At 42.3% G+C, this 18,398-nt stretch overlaps 1 pseudogene; it reads right to left on the bottom strand.

The window, feature by feature from the left end:
* Positions 1-15,802: 15,802 nt before the first annotated feature.
* On the bottom strand, positions 15,803-16,715 carry LOC120226567 (annotated as a pseudogene).
* Between the last annotated feature and the right edge of the window lie 1,683 nt (positions 16,716-18,398).

The raw sequence follows: 18,398 nt of genomic DNA, 5'->3' as shown, positions 1-18,398 counted from the left end.
CCTAAATCCACAGATGCTTAAACTTAAAAAAAAAAAATTTAGATTAATGAAAGCAAGTGGTTTCATTTTCCTTTCTTTTTTTTTCTTGATTTACATTCAAGTTAGTTCACATACACTGTAGTCTTAGCTTCAGGAGTAGAACCCAGGGATTCATTTCTAACATCAGACACCAATGGCTCATCACGCAAAGTGTGCCCTCCTTAATGCCTGTCACCCATATAACCCATTCTTCCACCCATCCCCCATCCAGCAAGCCTCAGTTTGTTCTCTGTATTTAAGAGTCTCTTATGGTTTATCTCCCTCTGAGGTTTGTGTTATTTTTCCTTCCCATCTCCTATGTTCATCTGCTGTGTTTCTCAAATTCTACATATGAGGGAAATCATATGATACTTGTCTTTCTGTTTTTGCTTAGAAGAATACATTCTATTTCCATCCACGTTGCTGCAAATGGCAAGATTTCATTCTTTTTCATCACCAAATAGTATTCCATTGTGTGTGTGTGTATGTGTGTGTGTGTGTGTGTGTATCACATCTTTTTTATCCATTTGTTAACTGATGGACATTTGGGCTCTTTCCATACCTTGGCCATTGTTGATAGTGTTGCTATATACATTGGGCAGCATGGCCTCCTTTGAAACAGCATTTTTGTATCCTTTTGGATAAATTCCCTATAGTGCAATTGCTGGGTTGTAGGATAGTTATATTTTTAATTTTTCGAGGAACCTCCACCGTGTTTTCCAGAGTGACTGCACCAATTTGCATTTCTACCAACAGTGCAAAAGGGTACCCCTTTCCCCACATCCTTGCCAACATCTTTATTTCCTGAGTTGTTAATTTAAGCCATTCTTGTTGCTGTGAGGTGGTGTTTCATTGTGGCTTTGATTTGTATTTCCCTGATGATGAGTAATGTTGAGTATCTTTTCATGTGTCTGTTAGGCATCTGGATGTCTTTGGAAAAGTGTGTATTCATGTCTTCTGCCCATTTCTTCACTGGATCATTTGTTTTTTGGGTGTTGACTTTGGTAAGTTCTTTCATATATGTAACTATTTACAACCCATTTAAGGGATGCCTGGGTGGCTCAGTTGGTTAAGTGTCTGACCTCATTTCAGGTCATGATCTTGCAGTTTGTGGATTCAAGCCCCATGTCAGGCTCTGTGCTGATAGCTCAGAGCCTCAATCCTGAATCAGATTCTGTATCTCTCTCTCTGCCCCTTCCCTGTTTGTGTGTGAGTGCTCGTGCACGTGCCTCCCCTCCTTCCCCCTCCCCCCTCAATAAATAAATACTTAAAAAAAACATATATTTAATACTTGATTTTTCCCCCATACTATGCCTAAACACTGTATGAAGAACATTAGCACATCTGTTTATAAAATGGTGACAACATCCTTCTTCCTGCTAGCAGTTGGTCCATGATGGGAGCTGAACTGAGTGGTTTTTTTTTTTTTTAATTTTTTTTTAATGTTTTTTTTTATTTCTTGGAGAGAGAGAGAGACAGCGTGAGCAGGGGAAGGTCAGAGAGAGAGGGAGTCACAGACTGAAACAGGCTCCAGGCTCTGAGCTGGCAGTCAGCACAGAGCCTGACGCGGGGCTTGAACCCACGAACCGTGAGATCATGACCTAAGCGAAAGTCGGACGCTTAACCGACTAAGCCACCCAGGCGCCCCTGAACTGAGTGGTTTTTACACACTTGAGGTCCTTCCATCTTCTCACAGCCCTGATCCCTAGTGTAGACATTCAGGTGCCAATGGAAAGAGAGGACACATCAGGTGTTGGTTTGCCAACTGGGGAGGTTCCCAGGTGATATCGGAAAGGAGCCCCCTGCACAGAGGGCCAGGGTGTTGGAGAACAAGAAGCTGGAGACACTGTGAAAATGTCCTGAGGGAAAGGCATGGAGCAGCAAGGAACTGAAAGCAGTTCCGTTCCCAGGCGGAAAGCCGCAGTGACTTCATGTTCTCTCCAGAAGGACATCACTCAGACACCAGGCCAGGGATAAGAAAGTTTTCTCTGGCGCCAGCTGTACTCCTGACCCAGTATGGAGCACATAGCAGATGCACGGCCTGGCAAGATGACAAATACTCTGTTGTATATGCTTGCTGTTGTCCGACACATTACAAAATAGAAAAGGCTTGATACAGGAGAGCTGTGCTTCAGCTCCCGAAGAGTCTTAGCCCTGAGCTTTGTAATTCTCTCCTCCCTGCCCCTCAAGGTCCTGTCTCTCTCTCACCAAGAGGGACCAAGGAAAGAGGCAGGTCACCCTATGTGGGTTGGTGGGGAGTGTAAGACGCAACACACACATGTATTCCCACTGTGCTGAGTGCTCCTCGTATCATGTACACAACATACTCTACTCTTCTCATCTGGGAGAAGTCAGGGTTGTACATTTCCGGGGCGCCTGGGTGGCTCTGTTGGTTAAGCGTCCGACTTAGGCTCAGGTCATGATCTCCTGGTTTGTGTGTTTGGGCCCCATGTTGGGCTCTGTGCTGACAGCCTTTCTCGGATTCTGTGTCTCCCCCTTTCTGTGCCCCTTCCCCATGCATACTGTGTCTCTCTCTGTCTCTCAATAATAAACGTTATAAATTTTTTTTTTAAATGGACATTTCAAATTTTAATCTGCACAAGTTTCTATTGGGGTCTTGTTACAATACTGACTCTGTGTCAGCAAGTCTGGAGTGGGCCCTGAGATTCCACATTTTAACATGTGACAAGGTCCACTCAAAGTTACAGGTCCATGGATCACCCTGTGAATGGTAAGGAGCTAGAACATTAAAAAATATTCCTTGGATAACTTTAAAATCACGAAATGTATGGTTTGTTCCTGTGTTTCATGTTACAAAAAAATTACACAAATGAAAAGATCTAAAATAATACTTACATTTTAGATATCATTTGACTATATTATGAACATTTGTTTATGTTGTTATCATTACATTAATGTATACAATGACAAATTCATGAGATAGCATAATTCCCATTTGAGGAGAATGTTGTATGAAACATCTAGTGAATTGCCAGAATCCAGCTCCGGCTGGTCCAGGGGTCCCTAAGGATGGACGGTGTCGGCGAGGGAGGGATGAGAGAGGCCCGAGATTCTTCGTGGTCACCAGCCAGGCCTCTCCGCACTGTCTGAGACTCTATTTTATGATTTAGTGTTTGCAGGACGGCACAGAAGTGGCATTCTAATGATAAATCCTTTTATCAGTAAAGATTCTCCAGAACATTGATATGCAAAAGGTATGGGGAACAGCCCAGAGGTGGCATTAGCATAGTAAAGGCAAAAGTTAGTTCTTTGTGAGTAGGGGTCAATAGCCTGTTTATCACTTAATGGGAGGTATTAAGAAAAACAGGTCTTCCAGGAACACAGTGTGGCTCCCATAACCACAAAAGAACTCCTACAGTAAGTTCCTTCACAAAGTGCAATCAGCATATCAAAGCCAGAATGAGTCACTCCTAACACCAATCAACAAGGTGCCTTGGGAGTCGGTGCTCAAGCAGAAACAATTGGGTGGGAGTAGGTATCGGTCGCCATCTGTCGGTAAGAGTCCTTGCAACTTCCCCTAACCTCACAAGGAGTTCTTTCTCAACTTATGAGTTGGAAATGGCCCCCAATAGTGAAGCTTCGAGACTGAGTTTGAACCTAGCTTACTGGGCCTAGAATTTAATGTAAACAAGTGTCTGGAAGAGGTTTGACAATGGAGAGAAATAGTAAAAATGAGATAAGGTAGCAACACATAATAGTTTTAAAGTGTTTGGTATAAATTTGGTAACCATGTGCTAATTAAAAATGGATAGAGTGGAAAACCATCATAGGAAATGTTCAATTTCCTATGTTCAAGATAGATTTCCAATTCTGAGTGTTTTTAAGTATCCTTGTAGAGATTGTTTCAATTCTTGGTTTTTGAAAATATCTTCATATAGTAGTTACTTTTGGTGGTTTAAATTGTAGCATTTGGGGATAATAAAAATACCTGTATTAGGATTCTTACTGAAATAAATGAAGTAGTGTCTCATGCAAATGAGAAGGACAGAATTAAATTAGAGAAAATAGAATATTTCTGGGGTGGGGATGTATTTATGAGGTGTGTGAGTTTCTATCGCACATATTTAAAATTTGGGATTCCATGGAGAGCCTGGGTGACTCAGTCGGTTAAGAATCTGATTTCAGCTCAGGTCATGATCTTGTGGTACATGAGTTCAAGCCCTGCATCAGGCTCTGTGTTGCCAGCTCAGAGCCTGAAGCCTGCTTTGGATTCTGTGTCTCCCTCTCTTTCTGCCCCTCCCCTGCTTGTGCTCTCTCTCTCTCTTCCCCCCCAAAATAAATATTTTTAAAAATTAATAAAATAAGACTCCTTTCTGCCCATGGACGCCGCCGAGTAAGCATCAATAAAGTCTCCCCTCCCACCACCGTCATGTCTAAGTCAGAGTCTCCCAAAGAGCCTGAACAGCTGCGGAAGCTTTTCATCGGAGGTTTGAGCTTTGAAACAACCGATGAGAGTCTGAGGAGCCATTTTGAGCAATGGGGAACGCTTACGGACTGTGTGGTAATGAGAGATCCAAACACCAAGCGCTCCAGAGGCTTTGGGTTTGTCACCTATGCCACTGTGGAGGAGGTGGACGCGGCCATGAATGCAAGGCCACACAAGGTGGATGGAAGAGTTGTAGAACCAAAGAGGGCTGTCTCGATAGAAGATTCTCAAAGACCTGGTGCCCACCTAACTGTGAAAAAGATTTTTGTTGGTGGCATTAAAGAAGACACTGAAGAACATCATCTAAGAGATTATTTTGAACAGTATGGGAAAATTGAAGTGATCGAAATCATGACTGACCGAGGCAGTGGCAAAAAGAGAGGCTTTGCTTTTGTAACATTTGATGACCATGACTCTGTAGACAAGATTGTTATTCAAAAATACCATACTGTGAACGGCCACAACTGTGAAGTAAGGAAGGCTCTGTCTAAACAAGAGATGGCTAGTGCTTCCTCCAGCCAAAGAGGTCGAAGTGGTTCTGGAAACTTCGGTGGTGGTCGTGGAGGTGGTTTTGGTGGGAATGACAACTTTGGTCGTGGAGGAAACTTCAGTGGGCGTGGTGGCTTTGGTGGCAGTCGAGGTGGTGGTGGATATGGTGGCAGTGGGGATGGCTATAACGGATTTGGTAATGATGGAAGCAACTTTGGAGGTGGTGGAAGCTATAATGATTTTGGCAATTACAACAATCAGTCTTCAAATTTTGGACCCATGAAAGGAGGAAATTTTGGAGGCAGAAGCTCTGGCCCCTATGGTGGTGGAGGCCAATACTTTGCCAAACCACAAAACCAAGGTGGCTATGGCGGTTCCAGCAGCAGCAATAGCTATGGCAGTGGCAGAAGGTTTTAATTACTGCCAGGAAACAAAGCTTAGCAGGAGAGGAGAGCCAGAGAAATGACAGGGAAGCTACAGGTTACAACAGATTTGTGAACTCAGCCAAGCACAGCGGTGGCAGGGCCTAGCTGCTACAAAGAAGACATGTTTTAGACAATACTCATGTGTATGGGCAAAAAACTTGAGGATTGTATTTGTGACTAATTGTATAACTGGTTATTTTAGTTTCTGTTCTGTGGAAAGTGTAAAGCATTCCAACAAAGGGTTTTAATGTAGATTTTTTTTTTGCACCCATGCTGTTGATTGCTAAATGTAATAGTCTGATCATGACGCTGAATAAATGTGTCTTTTAAAAAAAATTAATAAAATAAAATTTTGGATTTCAGAATTTGTTTTTCAAAACTTCAGGAGTTAAGACCTATGTAACTTATTTTGTATACTTTTGATTACTGATATTTCTTTTTAAGACCACCCTAAAGAAAAAATTCCCTAGGGATCTTCACATATAAATAGTGGATCCAGAGGAGGGAGGCAAGATGGCGGAGAAGTAAGGAGCTCCATACATTTTGCCTGCACCCATCTCTCAAACAGAGAAGGCCTGAAGTCGTAGGACACTAAGCCACAGGAGTTTGGGAAGAGAAAGAGACAGAGTACACTGGGAAGGAAACCTCATAAGTGCGTGAGTGCGAACTGGGGAAGATAAAAGCAGGACAGGACCCAGAGATATGGAGGGAGGGGAGGGAACCTGGATTGCGTGCAGCTGCAGTGATTAACCGGTGAGTGGGGGTAAGCTGCCGCAACTCCAGGGGAAAGGAAATAAAAGCTGAGATTGCTTATAGAACCATCCCTGGAGAAGAGAAAACCTCGGCTTGGAAAGACACTGTTTTTTAGCTCTGGCTGGGGTGCTGACTTTAAACTAGGTGCCTTGGTCCCAGAAGGCGCCAGGAAAAACTGAACTGCCGTGCACCGGGCACCATCCATGGCGGCAGCAGCCCGGTGAACTGGCAGCAACGCCTGTGGAGGCGGTCCTGACGCCGGGTGAAGCCGCAGTGGCGCATGCGACAGCGGCCTGCTAAAGGGGCGGCGGCGGCGACCCAGAGAAGCAGTGCCAGCGCCCGGTAAAGCAGCAGCAGCGCGCAATGGCGGCGCACTGCAGCAGTGCAGACTCTACGGACCTGAAGTTGCCATGTTCCCCGAACGCACTCGGGTTGTATCCCTGCTTGACCCCGGCGGATATGAGGCTGCGACACTTCCCCCACCCCACACTCAACTCCCAGGCAACAGGGAAGCAGTGGCCTGCGGGACTGTTCAGGGCAGTATAACAAAGCCCATGGACTGGGACCGGGAAACAGGTGGGGTGTGGGGCATAGAACTCAGCCCACCTTGGCTACATCCTCAGCACAGGGAGATTGGACGGAAAAAGTGATTTGCAACGCTTGGTTGAGAAGGGACTATGATGACACCATTCTTCTCCCCAAAACCCCAAGGAGGAGCCTCAGGGAGGCTAGTGGACACAGTGGAGACCAGACCTGCCTACACCAAACCATGCCCATCCCCTACAGTAGCTGTTTTCTGGTTGTTGTAGCCAGAAATCATCAAGACCAGTATCCTTGATGAATACGGATGCAAAAATCCTCAACAAGATACTTGCAAATTGAATCCAACAGCACGTAAAAAGAATTATCCACCAAGATCAAGTGGGATTCATTCCTGGGTTACTGGGCTGGTTCAATATTCGCAAGTCAATGTGATACATCACATCAACAAAAGAAAAGATAAAAACCATATGATCCTGTCGATAGATGCAGAAAAGCATGTGACAAAATACAGCATCCCTTCTTAATAAAGACTCTAGAGAAAGTCGGGATAGAAGGAACTCACATAAACATCATAAAAGCCATCTATGAGAAGCCCTCAGCTAACATCATCCTCAATGGGGAAAAACAGAGCTTTCCTCCTGAGATCAGGAACACGACAGAGATGTCCACTCTCACCACTGTTGTTTAACATAGTGCTGGAAGTCCTAGCATCAGCCATCAGACAACAAAAGGAAATCAAAGGCATCAGAATTGGCAAAGAAGAAGTCAAACTTTCACTTTTTGCAGACGACATGATACTCTACATAGAAAACCTGACAGACTCCACCAGAAGCCTACTAGAACTGATCCAAGAATTCAGCTAAGTTGCAGGGTACAAAATCAACGTGCAGAAATCGGTTGCATTCTTATACACCAACAATGAAGCAATAGAAAGAGAAATCAAGAAACTGATCCCATTCACAATTGCACAAAAAAACATAAAGTACCTAGGTGTGTGATGAAAACTATATGAAGGAAATTAAAGAAGACACAAAGAAATGGAAAAACATTCCATGCTCATGTATTGGGAGAATACAGTTAAAATGTCATTACTACCCAAAGCAATCTACACCTTCAATGCAATCCCAATCAAAATTGCACCAGCATACTTCTCAAAACTAGAACAAACTATTCTAAAATTTGTATGGAACCACAAAAGACCCCAAATAGCCAAAGTCATATTGAAGAATAAAACCAAAACGAGAGGTATCACCATCCCATACTTTAGACTCTACTACAAAGCTGTCATCATCAAGACAGTATGGTATTGGGCACAAAAACAGACACAGAGACCAATGGAATAGAACTGAGAACTCAGAATTGGACCCGAAAATATACAGCCAACTAATCTTTGACAAAGCAGGAAAGATTATCCAATGGAAAAAAGACAGCCTCTTCAACAGATGGTGCTGGGAGAACTGGACAGCTACATGCAGAAGAATGAAACTAGGTCATTTTCTCACACCATACACAAAAATAAACTCAAAATGGATAAAGGAACTGAATGTGAGACAGGAAACCATCAAAACCCTAGAGAAGAAAGAAGGAAACAACCTCCTTGACCTCCACTGCAGCAATTCTTACCTGACACATCCCCAAAAGCAAAAGAATCAAGAGCAAAAATAAACTATTGGACCTCATCAAGATTAAAAGCTTCTGCAAGGCAAAGGAGACAATCCATAAAACTACTAGACAACCAACGGAATGGGAAATGATAGTTGCAAATGACATATCAGATAAAGGGTTAATATCCAAAATCTATAAGGAACTCACCAAACTCCACACCCAAAAAACAAACAACCCAGTGAAGAAATGGGCAGAAGATATGAACAGACACTTCTCCAAAGAGGACATACAGATGGCCAGGAGACACATGAAACAATGCTCAGCATCCCTCTTCATCAGGGAAATACAAATCGATACCACCTCACACCAGCCAGAGTGGCTAAAATGAGCGAATCAGAGGACTCTAGATGCTGGTGAGGATGTGGAGAAACGGGCACCCTCCGACACTGTTGGTGGGAATGTAAACTGGGGCAACCCCTCTGGAAAACAGTGTGGAGGTTCCTCAAAAAATTAACAATAGAAGTCCCCTATGACCCGACAATAGCACTGCTAGGAATTTACCCAAGGGATATAGGAGTGCTGATGCATAAGAGCACATGTAGCCCAATGTTCATAGCAGCACTCTCAACAATAGCCAAAACATGGAAAGGGCCTAAGTGTCCATCAACAGACTAGTGATCAAGAAGGTGTGGTTTATCTATACGATGGAATACTACATGGCAATGAGAAAGAATGACATCTGACCATGTGTAGCAACATGGATGGACCTTGAGGGTGTTATGCTGAGCGAAATAAGTCAGGCAGAGAAGGACAAATACCATATGTTTGCATGTATAGGAGGTTTAGGAGGAACTTAACGGAGGACCCTGGGGGAGAAGTGAGGAAATAGTGGGGGAGGGGGAGAGAGGCAAACCATGAGAGACTCTTGAATGCTGAGAACAAACTGAGGACTAATGGGTGTGGGGGGTGGAGGGGGGAGATGGGCATGGAAGGGGGCACTTGTGGGGATGAGCACTGGGTGTTATATGGAAACCAACCTGACAATAAACTATTTGTAAAAAACAACAACAACTAAGGTCTTTAAAAAAAACAAATATGAAACAAACAAACAAAAAACCTGATGAAAATCTGAAAGGAGAGGCCATCAATCTCTGACTCCACAACTTTATAATATAAAAATAGATATCTGGTCATACTCTTCAGGTTTTTTTATTCTATTCCATTTTGTCATTTTGTGTTTCTCTTTACATTTAGATTTGCATTTTCTGAATTGGTCATGTGATGTGGGTGATGTACTTACTTCCAGATACATAATCACGTTAGTTTATGATTTATCCTGAGAGTTAACCACCTCCGTTGACCTTGTCTGTTTTAATTCAACTTCACTGTAAACTTGTGTTGAGAAATAATCTAATGGCCAAAGCTCATCTAAATCCCTAAATTATATTATGACACCATTAATCTTGAAAAAAAAAAATAGTGGATCCAGAATCTGGATGACCTGTTTGAGGAACTCCTGGACCATTTCCTTTAGGATAACCTCAGTAATTCCTAGGGTGGGGTGGAATAATTAAGTAATGGGAAGACTGTTTTTGCCATTTTCCAGAACTGGCTGATGTCTGTGATGGTAGCCCTGCACATACTTTTTAGGACACCACCTTCTCCTGGAGCCTAACACAGCAGCCACCCAGGGGGTGGTGTTTCCTCAACTTATGGGCACTCAGCAAGTGAAATTAGTTAGTATCTAAAACAAACATCTTAACTACAGTGTCCCCACCCTGTAACTTCAGTGTCAATGTTAAGAAAAATATTTTAACATGAAATATAGCAATTTCAACCACTGCAATACAAGCCCTCATCTCTTTCTCCTCCCTGTTTTCAGTCCACCACCTGGTGGCTGGGAAGGAATGCTGCTTTCCTCTTTCAGCTGAGCCCAATCTTGTGTCTTCCTTGTTTAAAATTTGACTCAAGAGAACACAGAAGAGTACATTTTAATTTCTGAAGTTTTATAGTTTTACACATGCATGACAAAATGTGAATCCACATCAGAATTGGCCGCTTATTTTTTTTCTGTAAATGGCCAGATGGTTTCAGTCTTTGTAAGCCGTGCTGTTTCTGTGCGACCACACCATCCTCACCTGGTTGGATCAGTTGCATGTAAAAAAAATGGCATCACTGATTTCAGTGAAACCAGCTGCCATGGTCCTGGACAGGAACCAGAACCAGGGCCTCTTGGATCTGCATGTCCTGGGTTGTCCTCGCACAGGCCTTCCCTCTCCACCCCCACACCCCGTCTCTGTGAAGTCTTGGGGAGCCACCTCCTAAATCGGGAGGGGAAACTTAAGGTGGTTGACCAGCTGACTAACCTCCATGAGCTCACTGGCCCCCAGGCTGGACTGGGTGAGTATCACCTAGAAAGGCTCATCCTCAGGCATGACTTGGAGCCTCTGGAATCCCCCAGGTGCCACAGCTTGTGCCTGAGCCTCTCCCTGCAGCCACTAGGCAGCTGCTTAACCACCCTGGAGCCCTGTTCTAAGCTGCAGATTAGAGGAAACAGTAAAGCTTTTTGCAGGAAACAAACACAAACAAAAAACATAGTGGAGTGACTTAATGAAACTCCAGACCCCATCTGTCTACAAAAGCAGCTGAAGAGCTGACAAATAAAAAATTACAACCAGGGGAAGACTTCCTGTAGCAAGAAGACCCCACTTTGCCATATGAGAGGAGAGCACTGTAGGGCATTTAATTGCTTGCCTGCTGTTGCCACACCCCACCTGCATGGTGGCCTACGGATGCCAGCCCCCATCCCTGTTCCTATTACTGATGCCAGGAAGAGTGATTAGAACCTCCTCTCAAAGAATTGTGCTTGATCGTTTGGACCTATCTTCCTCAAGGGGCAGGTGAAGGGCTTGCCTTTGCTTTACCAGAATCCTAGTGTTCTTGGACACGGGCAGCTTCCCAGGCTGGGGAGGGCTTGGAAGCTCTGGCGCTGTGGCCCCCACTTGGCCCTGTGCCTCCCACTTGACCCTGTGCTTCTCTTCCATCTGACTATTCCTGAGTTCCCTCCTCTAACTATAAACGACTAATCTGGTATATGAACTATTTTCCTGAGCTCTGTCAGCAACTCTAGCAAGTACATCAAACCCAAGGAGGGAGTTGTTGGGAACCTCAGATCCATGGCCCATTGTTCAGGAGCACAGGCAGATAAGATTTGTGGAGGAAGGAGCAGCTGGAACCTGGAGATCCAGATCAATGGGTTTATCATCTCTTGTAATAAATAGGTTGTGTAGAGGCTTCCATTCACATGGGAAAGGTGCTCTAGGAAGTCATCCGGGACCCAGCCGCCTCCTGCCTGCAGGCTCTACCCCATCACCTCACACCTCTCTGAGTGGCAAGACGGCTGTGGCGTTAAGAGGTGTGATGGTCAGTTTTATGTGTCAGCCGCCCCGTGCATAGCGTGTCCTCATATTTAAACACCATTCTGTGTGGGTCTGTGAGGGTGTGTGAGGAGATTAACATTTGAATCAGCAGATTAAAGCTGATTGCCCTCCCCAGTATGGGTTGGCTCTCTCCAATTCCTTGAGGGCCTGTATAGGACAAATACTTTGAGTAAAGGATACCTGTTCTCTCTGCCTTTCAGCCAGGACACAGGTTTTCTCTTGCATTTGGACTTGGAGAGGTAGCGTTTGCAGATTACCAACTACGGATTTGGGGATCTTTATTTAAACAATTTTTAATGTTTATTTTCGAGAGAGAGTGAGTGCATGAGTTGGGGAGGTGCAGAGAGAGAGGGACAGAGGATCTGAAGTGAGCTCTGTGGTGACAGCAGTGAGACCAATGTGGGGTTTGAACTCCCGAACTGCGAGATCATAACCTGAGCTGAAGTCAGACGCTCAACCTGCTGAGTATCCAGGCCCCCAGATACTGGGATTTCTCAGCCCCCATTAATCCCATGGGCCAATGCTTTACAATATATCCTCCCTTCCCATATATCACCATATTATTAAGATACACAACTGATCGCATGATATGGTTTTATTAATGTGAATGGGAATGTGTGGGTGTGGTCAGTGTGTGTTATGGGGAAGATGTCAGGGTATCTGGCTGTATCTGAGTATATTTTGTGCATATACATATGTTGTCGTTTATGTGGAAGTGGGGGGGGGCACATGTGCAGTAAGAATTGTCCACCGTTATACCTCTAATCCTGGACTTGGATATGGGGAGTAATTGATAGTGGACATAAAATTGTACCTTTATTTTTTAGGGGAAAAAAAAGAATTTGAATTCCTTTTAGGTTTTTTTAATTTAAAAAAGCAATCACAGGTGATGACTGCACTTTCAGAAAAAAAATAGGTGTATAAAAATGTAACCACCCAATGCCATTTAAATGAGTCAGCATCATTGGCTTATCCCAGACTTCTAGAATCTGCCCATTTAACCATCTCATCCCTGTGTTTTTATTTGTAGGAGACCATTTTACATCTCTCTAATGGATATTGTCCTGTTGGGCATTTTTATCCTTACTAGAGGTTGGTGGGGAGAGGTTAATATTCATAAATTACATTGCTAGAGAATTTCCAACTCACCTACACCTCCAAAATAAATAATGCTGAGTTGTAGAAAAATTAATACTGAGTTGTAAAAACAAAAATAAAATGTCCAGTGGTTTCCGATGTAAATTATTGTCATGGTGTTCTTTTACTTGTATCTCTTTGAAAATTCTTCCTAGCAACTTTAGCTAAGTGTATCTGTTCATAATATAATGATGGTGCAGACTAGGGATCTGAGGATGGGGGACCCTTCCCTTTTGGGTAGAACAATTTCTCAGGGGAGCAGAAAATTGGAGGAGGTAGCGGAGTTTCATTTCTAGCCCAATGGGTATTTCCTGTCCCCTCCAGGGGATGCCCTGTCTGCCTCCAGGGAGAAAGGACGAGATTTTCCTAAACACTGCAACAGTCTTTAGAAATAACTACAAATTTGTCATTGTTTCTCAGTAATTAACAACTGGAGAAAAAAATAAAAGTTTTCACAAATATTCTCTGGTCCTGATACAAGTAGACTAAGCAGACTAAGATTGCCTTTGCCCTTAGCAAAGTGTCATCTTTGAGGAATTGAATTCGTAGGGGACAGTCTTTCTGCCTGTCTCAAGGACTTATTCATGGGTTGTAAGTTGTAAGGAAATTTTTCATTTGTCTTTGTTTCCCACATTACTAACTTCTCATCTTCATAAAGAGCAGTAAAGAAAGTGTTCTTTCCAGGAAGTGATGGGTGGTCTTCATGGAGAACCATCCATGAGTTTCTGTTTTGAGATACGATGGTTGAATATAAATGGTTGTCAGTTTGAAACTCTCTTGGGATCTTCTTCCCTGGTGAAATCTGAAACCAGCCCCTGTACAGAGGGCAGAGAGAGTTGAAGAAAGAGACAGACCACTCCAGGTCGGTTGGTGATAGTATTAAAAAGCAATGAGAACTTCTATACCAGGCTTGTCTTGGCCAGCAACAAGATGAATGGATCCTCTCATGCCTAATATGCAAGTCACTGTTGTGTTCAGGAGGGAGAGTTGCAATGGAAAGTTTCCACAAGACTCTGCTTGATGTGTCTGATGAGGTATATCATTTACACTAAAGAGAGCTCTCTCAATTGTTTCCAATACTACTAAGATGTTGCTGGGGCAGTCTGGTTTTGTTCTTGAATATAACGCTTCTATTTGTCAAGAATTTGGGTACCTTTTAAATTTATTAGTGTTGTAGTTCATGTGAACCTACTTTAAAGTGGAAATTTCAGGTTGGGGAGCCAAAAAGCATCTCTAATTCATGGATCAGTTTTGGTAAAAGTTAAGTAGCAAGATAATAGTTTACTTCCAAAGGCAGTGTAGCTAGTGGGATTGAGAGGGAGGCCATAAAGTCAAAACCCTGAGGGAGGCCCTCAGGTGGAAGAACTGTCCCTTTGCCAGAGGCTCTGGGTTATAAAAGAATCAGTCCAGGGATGCCTGAGTGGCTCAGTTGGTTAAGCATCTGACTTTGGCTCAGGTCATGATCTTATGGCTCATGAGTTTGAGCCCCACGCCAGGCTCTATGCTGACAGCTCAGAACCTGAGGCCTGTTTCAGATTCTGTGTCTCCATCTCTCTCTTGCCCCTACCCCACTGTGTTCCATCTCTCTCTCTCTCTCCCTCCGTCCTCCCTCCCTCTCTCAAAAGTAAACATTAAGGGAAAATTTTTTAAAAATCAGTCCATCAATTACACTAATAGGTATTTACCCAAAGGATACAAAAATAAAGATTCAAAGGGGCACATGCACCTCGATGTTTATGGCAGCATTATCAATGAAAAATTATGGAAAGAACCCAAATGTCTGTTGACTGATGAATGGATAAAAATGATGTGCTACATATATGCAATAGAATATTACTCTGCCATCAAAAGAAATGAAATCTTGCCATTTGCAATGATGTGAATGGAACTAGAATATATTATGCTAAGTGAAATAAGTCAGAGAAAGACAAATACCATATGATTTCATTCATATGTGGAATTTAAGAAACAAAACAAATGAATATATTGAGGAGGAGGAGAGGAAAATAAACCGAAAGAGACTCTTAATGATAGAAGGTTGATGGAGGGGAAATGGGTGGGGGGGGGGCTAAATGGATTATGGGTACTAAGGAGGATGTGTGTTGAGGTGAACACTGGGTGTTGTATGTGAGTGATGAATTATTAAATTCCACTCCTGAAACCAATACTGCATGGTATGTTAACTAACTAGAATTTAAATTAAAATATGAAAAAAAAATAAAAATTGGGGGACGGAAAAAGAATCTGTCCCTTTTCTCTAACTGCCGGAAGACTGGGGCAATGTAAACTGACCACATTATTTCAAAAGCCTTAAAATGAATACAGGACTCAGTGTTTCATTGAAGATTTTATTCACCACAGTCATGAACAGAAGACTCAATCCCTATTAGGACTATTGAGACCAAAGCATCTGGTTTTCACACCAAACACAGCTCTCCCTACAGTGGAAAAGAAGACATGGCATGTGAAGACCTTCACAATCTGTTTCAAATGGTGGGGGAAAGGGAGAGAGGCAAACCATGAGAGACTCTTGAATGCTGACAAAAACTGAGGACTGATGGATGTGGGGGGGAGGGGGGTGATGGGCATGGAGGATCCCACTTGTGGGGATGAGCACTGGGTGTTATGTGGAAACCAACTTGACAATAAACTATTTGTAAAAAAAAAAAAAAAAAGTAGAATTGTCTGCTCGTGGGCTGCCATTGACCACATGGAACTCAAACTGCAGAGAGTGAGACCTTGGATAAGGAGACACTGCTGTATGGTAACTTGACAGCTACACTGCATTTCATGTATAATTGCTATGGGTGTTGTTTGTTTAGGAGCAGAAGCTCAGGTTATCTTGTTTACCCCACTCTCATAATGTGAATATTTTATAAATGTGCTTGCACATTGAACGGGGTTAATAAACAACCATTGTGAATAGGCATATAACTTACATATATTTACGATAAGTTTAGGGGATTTCATTTCCTTATCCAGGCAAAGCAGAAGGTGGACACTCTGGGGTCATGGCTCGTGAGGATGTAGGGGCTGAGAGTAGGGAAACCCACAGTGAGTAGGTAGAAGTGTTCCTCAGCCACAGACTGGGGTTGTTACAAACTGACAAACAAATGTGAAAGACAGACAGAGTCCATAAGGAAGCACACCAGCACAAGGATGCTTTGGGTGGCTCTGATCTCAGGGAGAGTCTGGGGGAGAGATTGTTCCTATGAATGTATTGGACCCGCTGCTTGTGCCTGTACAGGATGAAGACCTTGGAGCCACTGGACCAGATCATGAGCCCGAAATGGAAACCATCATGGAATACTAGCAATGGCACATAGAATAACCCTGGGATTTTCCCATAAGATATCGCATAATAGTAGTCCCTATCTATTTTCTTTGTGGCGTTTATGTTATTCCTTTTGTCAGTTATATGAAAAGGAACCACAATACTTGGCATTATATTCAAGACCCAGCAGATGTTGGAGGTGCCCAGGTACTTGGCTTTTATTTTAAGTCCTGCCCTCGTGGAGTCCCAGGGACTGATGATGATGACCTGGAAGACAGTCAAGAGGCAGATGGTTCCAATGGACACATCCCTGCCAACTCTATGAGCAAAGAAAACAAGTTTGCATCCAAAATCATTGAGAAAATGTGTTAATCCAAAAGCTGCCATTATTTTTGGGATTCCTCTAGAAAAAAAACTAAGAGGTTGGCCACAGTCAGATACTTAAGAATCAAATCTGTGGACCTAAGCTTGTATCCTGTCAAATAAAGGAAGAGATTATGATAAAAAACTGAGAAATTCCCCAGAAGTCCAACTATAGTTTGTAATAAAAAGATCATTGCCACTGTCAAATCCTTGGTGGTCATTCTGTAAAATCTCAGGGAGTGAAATTCTTCTGAGCCAGATTGCTGGATGGGAACAAGAGGCGAGAGACACATCTGTCATGTCAGTTAAATCCAATGTTCTCCACTTACTTGAGTTCCCACTTAGAAATAAGCATTTAGAATATTTACTTTTTTTTTTTAATATACTACTGAGAAAGAATCAAATCAATCAATAAAATGATTTTATTTAATCATTTTTTATGTTCTAGAAATGTCTAATAATTACAAGTTAATAATACAAGCAGTAGTACTATAAAATTGAATACTATGAAGCCATTAAAAAGACATATAAAGATTTTCTTTTTAATTATCTGCAGCATTGTTTTAGTAGTTACTTTATATATAACATAATATATATTTCTTTTTTTTTTTTACAAATAGTTTATTGTCAAATTAGTTTCCACATAACACTCAGTGCTCATCCCCAAAGTGCCCTCCTCCATGCCCATCCCCCCCTCCCCCCCATATCCATCAGTCCTCAGTTTTTGTCAGCATTCAAGAGTCTCTCATGGTTTGCCTCTCTCCCTTTCCCCCACCATTTCTGCCCTTCTTCTCCCCCTTGTTCCTCCGTCAAGTTCCTCCTAATCCTCCTATACGTGCAAACATATATTTGTCCTTCTAGAATATTTACTTTTAAACAAGTTTCCAAGGACTGGACTTAGAACACTAGAAGAGATTTTTACATAATATAAATCGTTGCTATCAAGGCTGTGTATGTAGTACATCCTGTATTCTACATACATTGATGAAAGTCAGTATTGGTATTTTCAAGGAAAAGATAAGGAGCACTGAGACAGAGAAAGTTTGGTGATTTGTCAAATTGAAATAGTTTTTATGGGAATGTGGTGATTTGAACCTGACTGGGATGGTATAATGGCAGTTCCTTAAAATGCAATGATGTTTTAACAAAGCTAGTTAGATATATTTTTCAAAGACAGGTGTATAGGAGCATCTGGGGGCTCAGTTTCTTGAGCATCCAACTTTTGATTTCAGTTCAGGTCGTGAACTCAAGTCTCTGCACTGAGTGTGGAACCTGCTTGGGATATATTCATTCATTCATTCATTCATTCATTCATTCCCTCTTTCTCCCTCTCTCTCTGCCCCTCCCCTGCTCATGCTCTCTCTCTCTCTCATTAAATATTTTTAAAAATATTTTTTATTAATTTGTTAAAAAAAATAGGTGTGCCTGGATGGCTCAGTTGGAAGAACATGTGACTCTTGATCTGAGAGTTGTGAGTTTGAGCCCATGTCAGGTGTACAGATTACTTAATAAACTTAAAAAAAAAAAACATTCAAAACACAGGTGTATATTCAGACATTTTTATACCTAGTGATCTTATTTTAAGTATTTTTTCATTAATGTTTAAAGATTTATTGTATTGGCCACTAACAATAATGAATTAATATTTAAATACCTCAATAAAATGTAGACTCACTGATTGTAGTATAATTCTAAAGACCTGCTCCATGACAAATTGTGTTTAAAGAGTGTGCCATTACTTTTATTGTATATTGGCAAATAATTCACTATTTTTCTTTATGATACCTACCGTAGAAATTACTGCTGTGCCATGCCCTAAATTGTGAGACCTGAAATGTCAATATGTGATAAGCTAGTATAGAATAGAAACTCAGTATTACTAATTTCAAATCTTAAGCGTGTTT

This window comes from Hyaena hyaena, unplaced genomic scaffold (genome assembly GCF_003009895.1).
Source record: "Hyaena hyaena isolate Hyena2069 unplaced genomic scaffold, ASM300989v1 scaffold_1768, whole genome shotgun sequence".
Taxonomy (NCBI): domain Eukaryota; kingdom Metazoa; phylum Chordata; class Mammalia; order Carnivora; family Hyaenidae; genus Hyaena; species Hyaena hyaena.
The sequence above is the reverse complement of the archived record's forward strand: the minus strand, read 5'-3'. Positions and strand labels throughout refer to the sequence as shown.